Raw genomic sequence first — 13,652 nt, 5'->3', positions numbered from 1 at the left:
TGTAATGTGCAATATGTCTCTCTGCTTCAGAAAAATCAAAATAGTAAAATTTCCTTATAAGTTGTACTTACCTTAAGTTCTCTCTGTATATAATCCATGCGTGTAAAATAGTTATGTTTCTAATGTCTGCAGCTATGGCCAACATTACCATTTTTCCATGGTAATGACATTGTCTATGCTAGTGTCCACTTTTCCCAACATCAGGCAGATCATGTTCACACCCAAATTAGACCATCTCTGACCAAAAGTCACAGGAAGGAAAAGGAGGAAGAAGCAGAGATGCTCACATTTAGGAGTGCAAGTACCACAGCAGGGTGAGTTCCTTCTCACACAACATCTATCTGACTAAAAGTAGATTTTTTTTGTTGTTTTTTTAAATAATGTTTGTCTTTTTTTGATCACTGGTCAACATACATATTACATCAATATCATACCTACAGAAACCAAGAAGCAGCAGCAGATCCAGCTCCTCTGTACGATACAAACCCGACTTGGAAAGCCAAGTCGTAAGCTAATTTTTCCATGGTAATGTTTTAATATCTTTTTAAAAAGATATAAGTGTGAATATAATGCACGCATGCACAGTGCTTAACACATTTATTAGACCATCTATCATAAAAACAAAAAGAAACAAATCATGCAGAAATCTGCCAAAAACTAACTAAAACATATATTATTATTGATTAGGCAGCTGTGGCGTAAACCTTACATTGGGTAGTGATCTAATAAATGGTTTTTGTATTATATTTTTACTGGTAAGTTTGTCCAGAAATACGCTTACATCATAATTTTAAAGACAATTTTAAAATCTGACTGACACTTTTTTTTTTCTTGTGTCTCTTCTACCCGTCTGCCTGCAGATATCACAACAAATTAATTTGGAGTTGAGCAACATCAATCACCAACTTCCTGGATAATCATACCAATCATTGTTTCTGCTTGAGTAACCAGAACCTTAAAACCCACATCTCTGTGATGTGCTGACCACCCCCTCAATTTCCATACATTATAGATATTTCTGGTATATTGTGCTGCGTTTGTGTTTTGGAGCACACAAAAATGACAATGATAATAATAATATTTTATTTTGCATAGAATCAGAGAACATTGGTGTAGCAGCCAAGGCCACCTCATGGGGTACAAATTGTATTTCTGCAAAACTATCTTTATCTTATCCTGTCAACTCTAAATGCAGAATACTATGATATAACTGTCTGCAGCTTACAGATTGTACACGTTCGTCATTAATCAGTGATGAACATTATATTATCATGAACAATCAATGATTATGTTTCTATATATTTGAGGATCATTTTGTATGTATCGCAAGCCATGTTTACATGGACACAAGTAAATCAATTAAGAATGTGACCGAAATAAAAATGCTTCATGCCAATTGGATGATTCTAACCCAATCAAGCTCGTTCACATCACAATTTCTTTCTGATCAAAACAGGTGGCTTATACTGTTTATTAATGTGATTGGTGTGCATGGAAACACCTTTCCTGATGTTTGGGGTAAAATTATCCTTATTCTGCATGCATGTGTTACCTCCTAAAGGAGAGAGAAGTATGTACTGCTGGGCTTGTAGCTTCATTAAAGACACCAGCATACACACAATTAATATGGGAGAAGAAAAATGATACAAAAGTCCCAAAAGAGAGAGGAGACAAACCAAAATCAGTGGCATGTAGAAAGGTGATGATAAAGGGCGTTTGTTTCCATCGAAAATCACAACTTTTTCTTTTACTATTTCTGGATGAATCTGCCTATGATTTAGTCTGTTCAAATGCTTGATGCATTTAGAAAAGTCCCCTGATTTAAGGTTTAAAGCACAAATTCTTCTGACTGTGAAGCACATCTAAACATGGCTATAGATTTTTCAATTAGTTCTTAGATTAATGTAGATTAATCCAGATCTGTCAGTGAATGCAAGGTTTAGCAGTTTATTGCATGCTTTTTGTCTTCTACTGTTAAAGTTAGATGTGAGGCCAAAGGATGCCATTTTATAGCAACAATGTGCATCTGAAATGTTTGTGCACATAGCATTAGTAGACACAAGCATTTGTGTGCAAGCTAAAAACATATAGTGGCTCTATAAACAGTAGCTAACATGCTTATAAAAGTTTCTACTTGACAAAGAAAAAAGAAAAATAAATGACATATAATCTAAAGAGTTGAGTATTTTTTTGCTAATCAAATAGTAGTTTCCTTTTGCTGCCAGCAGGTGTTTGTAAATAATGAAATAATTTATTCCTACTATACAGTGACCAGGGCTGGACTGGGACCAAAATATGCCCTGGTGGCCCACTATGATTATTTCTACCACATGCAAAAGCACACATGACATACCAGAGGATATATGGACTGTTAATTTCACTAGTGTTATTTCTCTGGTTACCTATCAATGATAGATCCTGCATTTTAGTAAAGCACAGTTTTAAATATGTTTTAAAATATTACATGATAATAACTGTAACGCCTGCAAACTGTAACTTCAAGGCAGGCTAAAATACCTCTAAACTGGACACCAAGTCTACTCGTAGCATTATTTAAAAATGAAGGCTATAAAGACATTTCTCTCTCTCATACACACACAGTTTGTGCACTGACACCTAACTCTATTGATTAATACTATTATGCAGGTTTTAACTCTGACTGAATAAAATGAGTCTTGTAATCATTTCTAACTTTTTTCTTCTTTTTTTTTACATTTTCTGCTTTAATTACTAATATTATTAGTAGTAGTAGTAGTAGAAGTAGTGTACACTGACTGTGTGTAAGCTTACGTGTATGCAAGGCCCCCCAACACCACACACACACACACACACACACACACACACACACACACACACACACACACACACAAACACACACACACACACGTGGTCTCTCTCTCACACACGTTTTTTTATTTTTTATTTTATTGCTATGTCTGGTTTTATTACTGTGTGCATATTAGTATTGTATAGCACTTCGGTCTACCAGGTGTGTTTTTAAAGTGCTATATAAATAAATGATGATGATGATGATGATACTCGCAACCAGTAGCGGTTTTAGATACGGGCGACATGGGCGGTGTCGCCCGTATCGCCCCGGGGTGACATCGTGGTGGGGGGCGGCATCACGGGCATCGGCAAAAAAAAAAAAAAAAAATGCTCGTACTCATGCTGCCCCGACGTCAGCCAGCGCATATTGGGAATGGTACAGGCACCGATTGGTTTTCTATCGCCCATTTGCTGGGAGTAAGGGCGCCCTCCGTTTGCGAGGTGAGCTTGCTGCTTGCGGAACAGGGAGGAGAGGGCTGTCTGGAGCAGCGTCTAATAACTCGCAAAATAAAACAGAATAAAAAGAAACCAACAAACACAAAAACACCAGACATCATGATACAGACTTATAATCTGCACCGATGTTCTTTTTCAAAATTCTATACACGAAAAGTGAGCGCGAGAGCCCTCGGTGCGCCTGCTCGCTGCTGAAGTCAAAGTAAACTTTATTGTCATCTCCGCTACAGTCCAGTATATGGAGAGACGAGACAACGAGGCTCCAGTTACAGCAGTGCAAGTAAACAAACAATATATATAAGAAGAGTAAGAAAATAAATATACACTTTAGGACTCGGGGTAAAGGGCTCAATAACAATTTAAAATTTAAAGTTTGATTATTTAAAGTCTCACACACAACCCTTCGAAAGGGGAGGGGGGCCGGCTGCTTCCATATAGAGCACATTTCATTTATAATGTTGTAAATCCAAGCCCATTATTTATTCATGATTTGAATCCTGGGTTGTGCGAAATCTCAGAAATAAACCTTAGACAAAGTGAATCTGTGAACTAAGGTGTAGGTCTATTAGGTTATGTTGTGCTGATCCATGGGTTGAGGGATGGCTGTTCATACTGGAGTGCAAAATTAAAACCAATGTAAGATGGACAAGAAAAGTTCAAATCCATCAGGTCCTCAGTTTAGAAAAAAGAGAAAAGAAGAGGAGGAGAAACGAGCAACAGATACAGGTAAGCAGATGTGTCATTGGATAATGGCAGGTCATCCTGAAACAATCAGAATCAGAATACTTTATTAACCCTAAGGAAATTATGTGGGTTACAGTTGCTCCAAGAAGAAAATGGTAAAAATAGCAACCTAAATGGCGCAAAAAACTAAAAATATCATATGATTCAGTACATTTTAGAACCTCATTTAGCTCCTATTTGAATGAATCCTTTTCTGTCTTTGTTTCCTCTCTCTCCTCTGACTCTCAGCTTCTTACATCAGTGGATTTTGACCTGTTCTGTCATGGCCCTCTGTCCTTCAGGTACACGTCTGCCTTTGGTCTTTCTCTTCCTCCCTTACTTGCTATGTATGCATGTATTTATGTATGTACGTGTAGAAAAAAAATAATCCAACTCAGAGTTGTCTTGTATTCATTCTGAAGGTAAATACTTTTTGTACAAAGTATCAGTATTGGATCAGTAACAGCCTGAATTTTACTTGGTATCACATCGGAAAGAAAATCAGTGCTATCTCACTCATCACCATCACCTGATTGCATCCACCTGGACCAAACCAAATCATAAGGAGTGGGGAGGCGGGATCAGAGGCAAATTTGGATTTTATTCATCATTGCCCCCCAAAAACCTAATGCTAGGAAATATACACAATTATAAGTACTTTGTGAAGCAAATATAATGTTATTGTAACTAGTTAGAAATATTCTTTTAAAAAAAAAAGTATTGACTGTTCTGTTTTCTCGGGCCTCTGTCAGTCATGGGCCCTTAGAATCGTCAGCACTTTTCTCCACCTTTTGGGGCCCCTGTTTTTGGCTGTAAAGTCAGTCAGAGAGCCTGCAGTGTTTTCTTCACAGTGGTTGCCACGGCATTTGTTTCTGATGACAGCTCATTGAACTGTTTTTTTACAAAATTGCCTGGCTTGAGCAGCTGGGTGTGGGACTTTACTAAAAGCTCAGAGAGAGGAGACACCAGCATCTGAACAGAGACTCAAACCAGCAACCTGCAGCTCCCTGCTTGGCTGCTCCAGTTTTCTCCTCACTCATGTTGCCCACCAGTGATTTCTAGCTGCCCACCCACACAGCAGGCTAGAATATGCGCTGAGCCTCAGCACCCAATACTTGGACATGTTTTCTTTATTAAACAATGAACCAGACCCCAAAAAGTAAACAGCTGTTATTGCTAGGCAACGGGAGCAGCATTTGGAGATGCAGCACCTGACATTCCTGACCATGTGGGCGGAGCATGCATGGAATGGAATGTTCAGTAGAACTGTGCAACACAAGCACTTAGTTACAGCATGTTTCATTGTATCCAGACACAGCTAGAGACAGCATCTCTGTGCAGGACAAACGACAGTTGACGAAGAAAACATCGAAAACTTCACTTCACTCCTCTACAAAACGTTGGCTCCTTTGTTTAAAAGGCCAAAATGAATCGAGGGAGAACGAGAAGAGGATCGGCGAGTGCTTCACCTCACAATTCAGTACAGCTGATTAACCTGCAAGACGAATTTCAAATGATACAGGCTGAAAATGTCAAATTAAAAGAAGAGGCAGAAAAATCAAGAGGAGAAGCTAAAAATTCAAAGTTTGAAACTGAAGTAGTATTGCAGGAATTACTGCATGTGGGTCTCAAACTTAAAGGAGAGAAAATGGGAAAACAACAGGCAGAAAAGGAGAATGAAAACATAAAGAAAGAACTGTTGGAAGCTCAAAAAGCATTGGAGGAAGAGAAAACCACAGCACAAGAAGCCAAAAATAAATATCAAACTGCAAAGAAGGAGGCAGGAAATGTGATGCAGGAATTACAGGAGGTGCAGGAAGCTTTTGAAGAGGAAAAAAGGAAAATGCAGTTGGCAACACAAGAAGCTGTAAATGTAACGGCTGAAGCTGAAACACTAAGTAAGGAATTACTGCATGTAAAGCAACAACTTGAAGAGGAGAAAAAACGTAAACATGAGGCAGAAAATGAGATTGAAAATTTGAAGAAAGAATTGTTGGAAGCGCAAAAAGTGTTGGAGGAAGAGAAAATTAAAATACAGGAAGCAAAGAAAGAAATGGAAGATACAAAGAGTTACACTCAAAACATGAAGAAGGAACTGATGAAAGTGCAAGAAGAACTTGCAGAAGAGAAAATTGAGGTGAAGGTATTCAAGAAAGAAATGACGGTGACCAAGAAAGACTGCAAAGACGCACTCAAAGAAATACGAAAGCACAAAAAGGAAGCTAAAGAGCTCCTCAAACAGAAAGTGAAACTGGCCAAACAGCAGCTGAAAGAAAAATTTAAAGATGCCGAGGAGCAGCTCAACAAAACCTTAAACGAACTGAAGGCAAAAGAAAAGAAAGCCGAGGACAGGAGGGGATTCTGGAGCAGACTGCTGAGAAAGAACTGACCCAGCAGCATCAAGTTTGAGGACATCAATAGTTTCTTCCTCCTTCCCCCTCTCTCCACCTTTCTTTCACCCCATCCTTCTTCTTGGGATGTTTGTTTGTTTTTTTTAAAACTCTAATCTAAATACATGTACTGAAATACACAAATAAAATTGCCATAACTTGACTTCATGTTGCCTGCTTCTTTTCTTGTGTGTCTGTGGATGTAAAACAGTAACACACTTTCTGCTCTGTGTCTTTAATTGTAAATAAATGCAATATGTTTTCATTTTAAAATGCAGTGCAAAAAACTTCTGCTCTAAATCTTTTTTTTTTTTTAGCAAAAAGCTTTTTTTTTTTGCCTGTTGTGGAAGTTTTCCATTTAAATAAAGCCTGCAGACCAGCGGTGAGCGGTAGCTAACATTCTTTAACTGGCTGCGTTGCAACATTTAGGTAACACTCCCATGACCGCACTGCCACTTCCACAAGAACTGCTTCTCGATTTCCTTCCTTAACCCTTTCGTTTGGAGCTGATCTGACCCACTCAGATCAATACTTTGATTCCATTCAATCGATAAGCGATAGCTCTCACTCCACCTAGTTTGTATGTTGTTGTACATTTAGGTTTCCCAATATGAATTACCTTAACCTCCTAAGACCCGAACTCTTTCATGGCATGCATTTTTAATTTTTCTTTGCTGGGTTGACTGGGGGTGAATGTAAAAACAAAAGAAATGTAAAAACAAAGAATTAACAGTTTGTTTGTTTTTTTACCTAACTTTTGTTTTTGAGAAAAATGAGATCCACATATGACATTTGTTTCAAATTTTGATAGAACAGTGGCAGTATAATGTCCTTGTAAGTGGATATCAGGCCCTTGTAGAGAAAAATTAAGTATTTTGGTCTAGACGTCCCAAAATGTGATGTCCACATATGTGGACTCCAGGGGTCCGTTCTTCGTACCTCGCTTACTACATCCGAGATCAAATGACACATCCAAGATCAAAACATCGCGCCAACTTTGAGTTCGCTATTCCGGTTCTCCGAACACACCTGTTGTTGACGATTAGTATAGCTGGATGAAGTAATGTGAGATCACTGGGTGGCTTAACAGGGGCTACGCATCGATAGTAGAAACATTGATTGGCAACCCTTTGATTGGTCGGCGAAAATGTCGAAGGAGCGCGCTCAGTATTTTTCGGCAGCAGAGCAAGAACTCTTGATTGAGGGATTTCAGGAGTTTCAGAGTTTAATTAAAACGCAAGGGAACACTGCAAAGGCTGCAAAAGCAAGGAGAGAGGGCTGGCAGAAAGTTGCTGACAAATTAAACTCGTAAGTAATTTAATAATAATAATAATAATGGATTGGATTTATATAGCGCTTTTCAAGGCACCCAAAGCGCTTTGCAATGCCACTATTCATTCACTCTCACATTCACACACTGGTGCAAGCAGCTACGGTTGTAGCCACAGCTGCCCTGCGGCAGACTGACAGAAGCGAGGCTGCCATATCGCGCCATCGGCCCCTCTGGCCAACACCAGTAGGCGGTAGGGTAAATTTATTATATTACACTATATTATATTATATTACATTATATCCTCTTTCACATTAGAGCCACAACAGGACCCACTAGAACATGGGAACAAGTAAAAGTGAAATATAAGAATATTCTACAGAATGGTAATATTTATCACTTATATTGCTTTTCGTCTCTTGAAAAGAGACCCTGAAATAATCTGTTTGTTTGTTTATAACAGCAACCAAGAAAAGGGCAGAGCAAAAAAAGACAGGTGGTGGTCCTGCACCCCCTCGTCAACAAGTTGGTTAAGTGAATAATATCCTCACGGGAAAATCGATATCTCTCAATGAGCACACTGTCGCGCTGAGCTAAAGGATCCTGTCTGTCCCGCAATATACGCTGAATTCTGAAAACTCTCCTTATCAATCTTGCACCTTCCGCAATGGGCTGCTCGCGTATACGGACAGGACATGGCTGCGACAGGCTTCCCAAATCCACCTTCGCTTTTATAGCCGTGGTCTCTCACCTTGATTACACGAAGTAATTTGCAATTACTACTCTGAAATATGAATTACATCTGTAATAATCACATACATGTAATAGAATGTTAATAGTACATTTCCCTTTTTTAGGAAATGACCTGTATGTATCTGTGTGAAATCAATAAATGGATCAAGTGCTGCATTATCTTTAGTTACATTGATAATATTTATTTATGGTACAACAGTGGTAAAATATCGCTGTTGCTTTCGTATAAATGAAGCGGACATACCTGAGTGGCCGTGATCTAATCTTGTTTACATAAAGTAAACCTGCTCCCGAGCAGGTTTACGCTTACGGCTCTGTTGCTATGGCAGCAAGTCCCGGATGAGCTTCGGGGAACCGAACGATCCAGGATCACGCAAAATCGTCAACAATCAAATCCAGCTAACCTACTTAGCGAGGTACGAAGAACAGGCCCCAGGTCCAAGAAGGTAAAACTGAATTTGTTGAGATCTCGTGTTACATAAATAAAAGTTGTAAAACTAGTTCTTCGTCTCTCTATAAATGTCTTTGGTTGTGTTGAGCTGAGGTTTGGAATTAGAACGCAGTAAAATAGCCCTTTAAGACTTAATAGAAAATATTAAGGGGCTACATGTGCACAGAAACCAGAGCGTCCCGGGTTTACTGGCATCATACTGATTATTAATGGGAAGAGGAAGGAAGTGTGATTAGTTTAACAGCTTGACTTCTGTCTTCTACTTACTGAACTGATCACTGAAAAACATTACCGTTAAAAGACAGCACCTTTCTCTATGGTAAGTCGAGGTTCATGTTTTAATGTACTTATTTGATCGATTTTTTTACAGTAAAATGCAATAACTCAATTTTTTACTGATGTAATTTTCTTTGAAGTAGCAGAGAAAGATGAGAGGAGCAGCCATGAGTGTAACTGCAGCAGCAGTGAGTGGATTTGTTGGACTGCTTCTCACTGTGTCAGGTACTGAATACCTAAATTTTACAACAAAGGCTAAGCGAGTTACATTTACTTTAAAAGTTTACAAATATGATGTTTAAAATTATTGTGTTCATTAAAGAGGGATATTATTGTGCCAATGAACTGGTCTCCACAGATAAAGATTTTCACATATTCAGCATCTCTCATTAGCTTTATAAATACATAGACATGTAGACATAGGACTGTTTGATATAACTTTCTGTGGGTCTGATAGTAGTTTATCTGAAGGATTCAGTGATGAGTGTCTGTACTAAAAAAGGGAACCAAACCTCATAAATTAATTTTCATAACTTTCCATTCTGTATTTAGCTACTTGTAAATGAGCCGTTAGAGACCTACGAATACAGCAACAGGAGCATGAAGCACTTCTGTTTTATGTAAAACTCATCATCAGACTCATTAGAGAGAAGAGAAGTAAAAGATGAACATCTGGGACTCACAAAAACAGCGTTTAGGTTACAAAGTCCTATTTATCTCCTCCTGCAGGCTTGCAGTCTCTTTGTTCACTATAGCTTAATACATGAAGAAATCCCAACTCATGAACATAAAGTGTGACAGTGTGATGAAAAAGAGAGAGCTCTACTTTCATAGTAACACATCTTTTTTGGTTTCCATGTTTTCTTAGAATAAAGAAACCTTATACAAGTGTTTCCATTATTAATGTCACTGTGATTGTGTCTGTAGTGTCTGATGTGCTCTGTGTTACAGCGGTACTGGGTCAGACTGGTTGGTCAGTGACTTACACTTCCACTCACATCTGCGCATTAAAAGGATCAACAGTGGACATAGGCTGCAGCTACAGTTACCTAAACAATAGGAACCGTGGAATCATGGTTCAGGAAAGATTTTGGTTTATTAGAAATGAGTATTATGGGCCAGTGGATTTGAGAACAGACCCAGACTACACAGGGCGGGTTGAGCACCAGTTTCATGAGAAGGACTGCACTCTGAGGATCACAGACCTGAGAGAGAGTGACTCAGCTGAGTACAAGTTCAGATTCATGACAAACCAGTATGGTGGAAGTTATACTGGCTCACCTGGAGTCACTTTGACTGTCACAGGTAAGATTTTCATTGAAAATAAATATTGTGTTTGTCTTTCAGTCACTTGCTTTTAGCCATGTTGCTTACATTCAACCTGCTCTGAAGGTTTGTTTTTCCGTGTTCATTCACTTTGATGGTTTAGTTAAAATGAAGACGATTTGTTCTTTCCTTCCATATTCAGACCTGCAGGTGAAGAGAAGAAAATCATCAGCCCACACAGAGCTGCAGTGTCACAGCAGCTGTGATGTAATTGATCCTCCATCATATGTTTGGTACAAAAATGGACAGAAAATAGAGGAAGAAACATCTCTGCGAGTCTCTGTTGGAGGTGATGACAGCAGCTATTCCTGTGCTGTTAAAGGACATGAGGGTTACCGCTCTGCTGCAGTGTGTGAGTTTACTCCACAGTGTCACTATGAAATGTCATGTAACATGTGAAATAAAATCTTCAATATTAGGGGAAAAAAAATCACAATTTAAAGATTTTCATCTCCTCCAGATGATCCAAAGCTTCCCTCTGTGTCAGTGAGTCCCTCTGCTGAGATAGTGGAGGGCAGTTCAGTGGCTCTGACCTGTAGCAGTGATGCTAACCCAGCAGCTAGTTACACCTGGTACAAGGAGGATGGTCAAACACCTCTGAGTAAGGAGTGGTGGCTCTCCTTCAGCTCCATCCAGCCCTCTGACTCTGGACAGTATTACTGTACTGCTGAGAATGACCTGGGGAAGAGGACATCTGAATCCATCTTTATTGATGTGAAATGTGAGTGAATCTGCTTCAGTAATAGGTTTTCTTAAATGCATTCACTACCTTTCAAATGTCCTTAGTCCTTTTGTTTCTTCTATATTTCTCATTCACTCACACTGTGCCTAATAATCTGGCACTGTTTAATCTGTAGGAGGGATCTTATCAACAAATGTCTGTGTTGTTCTAACTTTTCCTGACAGACAACAAAACATTCACCAAGAACACAAAAAAGAAACCATTATTTCTACTTACTACTTACTACTTGTTTTGAAATCTGTCATCAGTGATCTACACATAACACAGGAACAACAACTATAACTATATCACTGGGTGTGAATAACAGAAAAAATAGAATTTAACTGCAATAGATTCATTCTTTAAAAAAAACAAAAAACAAGACTCCATATTCTAAAATGGTGCTGCACTCAGGTATGCACCACAAGTCATAAAAAAATATATTTTCTTTTATAGAAACGGAAATATAGAGAGAGACTGTTAAAATGATATGGATTTTTGGCTGGAGAGTAGAATTTAAATTTGAAGGAGTCTTCACACAGTACTACATATCCCTACAACTCACATCGGTAAACACACACACACACACAGTGATATTTGGTTATCTTGTTAATTTTAATAAATCTTGATATCTCCTGCAGATGCTCCAAAGCCTCCCTCTGTGTCAGTGCGTCCCTCTGGTGAAATCAAGGAGGGCACTTCAGTCACTCTGACCTGTAGCAGTGAAGCTAACCCAGCAGCTACGTATGTCTGGTACAAGATAAATGGAAGAACACCTCTCAGTAAAGAACGGCAGCTCTTCTTCAGCTCCATCCAGCCCTCTGACTCTGGACAGTATTACTGTATAGCTGCTAATACAGTGGGAAGTAGGACATCTGAATATGTTTCTATTAATGTGAAATGTGAGTGGGAATAATTTCATATATTTCACCCATCACACTTCTGTCTTTCATAGTGAGATGTTTTTTTTCTGTCCTTTTAAATATTTTTTAACATGAAGATTAATTTGAGATTGAAATACTAGACTTTCCGATGTTACATTATGTCAATATTTTATCATTTTCCCAAAATACTAAATGATTGTATAAATATATTTTCTTTTCCAGATGCTCCAAAGTTTGTGTCAGTGATGGTGAGCCCTTCTAATGAATTCAGGGAGGGCGGATCATTGACTCTGACCTGTAGCAGTGATGCTAATCCAGCAGCTCAATACTCCTGGTACAAGAAGAATGGACAAAAACCTCTCAGTAATGAACAGCAGCTCTCCTTCAGCTCCATCCAGCCCTCTGACTCTGGAGAGTATTACTGTAGAGCTCAGAACAAAGTGGGGAGGAAGAAATCTGAATATACCTCCATTGATGTCAAATGTAGGTGAACAAGTTTACCGTTTTACTCGATCACTTGCTTGTTTCCGATGCTATCCAATATAGATTTTGGGCCCCATCTCAAGATTTCCAGAATCTTTTGATGATATCATGTACTGCAGATGATCATGTATTGAAAGTCTTCACAATTTTACATTGAGGAACATTTTTCTGAAGTTGTTCCACAATTTACAGATAAGATTTTTTGTACCCAACCAAGCTAATTTTTTTTTTTACCATTATTCTTTTCTTAAAATGATACTTTTTCCTCAGACATTTGATCTTTTCTCTATGCTCTATTTTGAAACATAACATAAGATTATGAGATTATCAAATCAGTGTCCCCACTGACACTTTAGGTAATAGGGTTATGTAAATATAGTGTAAACATTAAATCGATTGGCTGATGAAGTCATGATGTGGCTGAGAACACATCTCTGCTAGCACCATCCAGATCTCCTCACTGAGAAGCTCCTGTAGCATTAGATTCATTGAGTTGTTTGATTTGATCAATAATTCAACCTTTGAAGGAACTAATAACATGCTTTTGTCACCCTGTGTTTCCTGCAGATGCTCCAAAGCCTCCCTCTGTGTCAGTGAGTCCGTCTGGTGAAATCACAGAGGGCACTGCAGTGACTCTGACCTGTAGCAGTGATGCTAACCCAGCAGCTACGTATGTCTGGTACAAGAAGAACAGCCAACCACTCAGCAAAAACCCACAGCTCATCTTCAGCTCCATCCAGTCCTCTGACTCTGGACAGTATTACTGTAGAGCTGTGAACAAGCTGGGGTCAAAACTTAAATCCATCACTATTGATGTGAAATGTGAGTGAAACTATGTATAGGCTATAGTAAGTGAAAATATGTATAATATCATCTTTCTTCTCCTCTGTCTATTTCATGATTACAGTCTGCAGTGACATTTATCACAGGTCAGACAGAGGAGAGCACGGCAGTGATTCTGCTGGTGATTTAATAATAATAACTCTTAAAGGAAATTCAAGGCTGCATGAGGTTTTAAAAACATGCATATTGCTCAACTTCTCTTCATTACTGAGAAAGTTTACATTTTAAACTGATGATACTGTAAGAA

The 13,652-nt window shown here is 38.6% G+C and overlaps 1 long non-coding RNA gene across 1 annotated transcript; it reads left to right on the top strand.

The window, feature by feature from the left end:
* Nucleotides 1-19: 19 nt before the first annotated feature.
* On the top strand, nucleotides 20-991 carry LOC143419131 (uncharacterized). The gene is made up of 3 exons (XR_013099110.1): nucleotides 20-314; nucleotides 441-525; nucleotides 861-991. It is a non-coding gene; the product is annotated as an uncharacterized LOC143419131 (long non-coding RNA).
* The last annotated feature ends 12,661 nt before the right edge of the window (nucleotides 992-13,652 follow it).

This window comes from Maylandia zebra, linkage group LG6, assembly GCF_041146795.1.
Source record: "Maylandia zebra isolate NMK-2024a linkage group LG6, Mzebra_GT3a, whole genome shotgun sequence".
In the NCBI taxonomy this organism is placed as follows: Eukaryota; Metazoa; Chordata; class Actinopteri; order Cichliformes; family Cichlidae; genus Maylandia; species Maylandia zebra.
The sequence above is the reverse complement of the archived record's forward strand: the minus strand, read 5'-3'. Positions and strand labels throughout refer to the sequence as shown.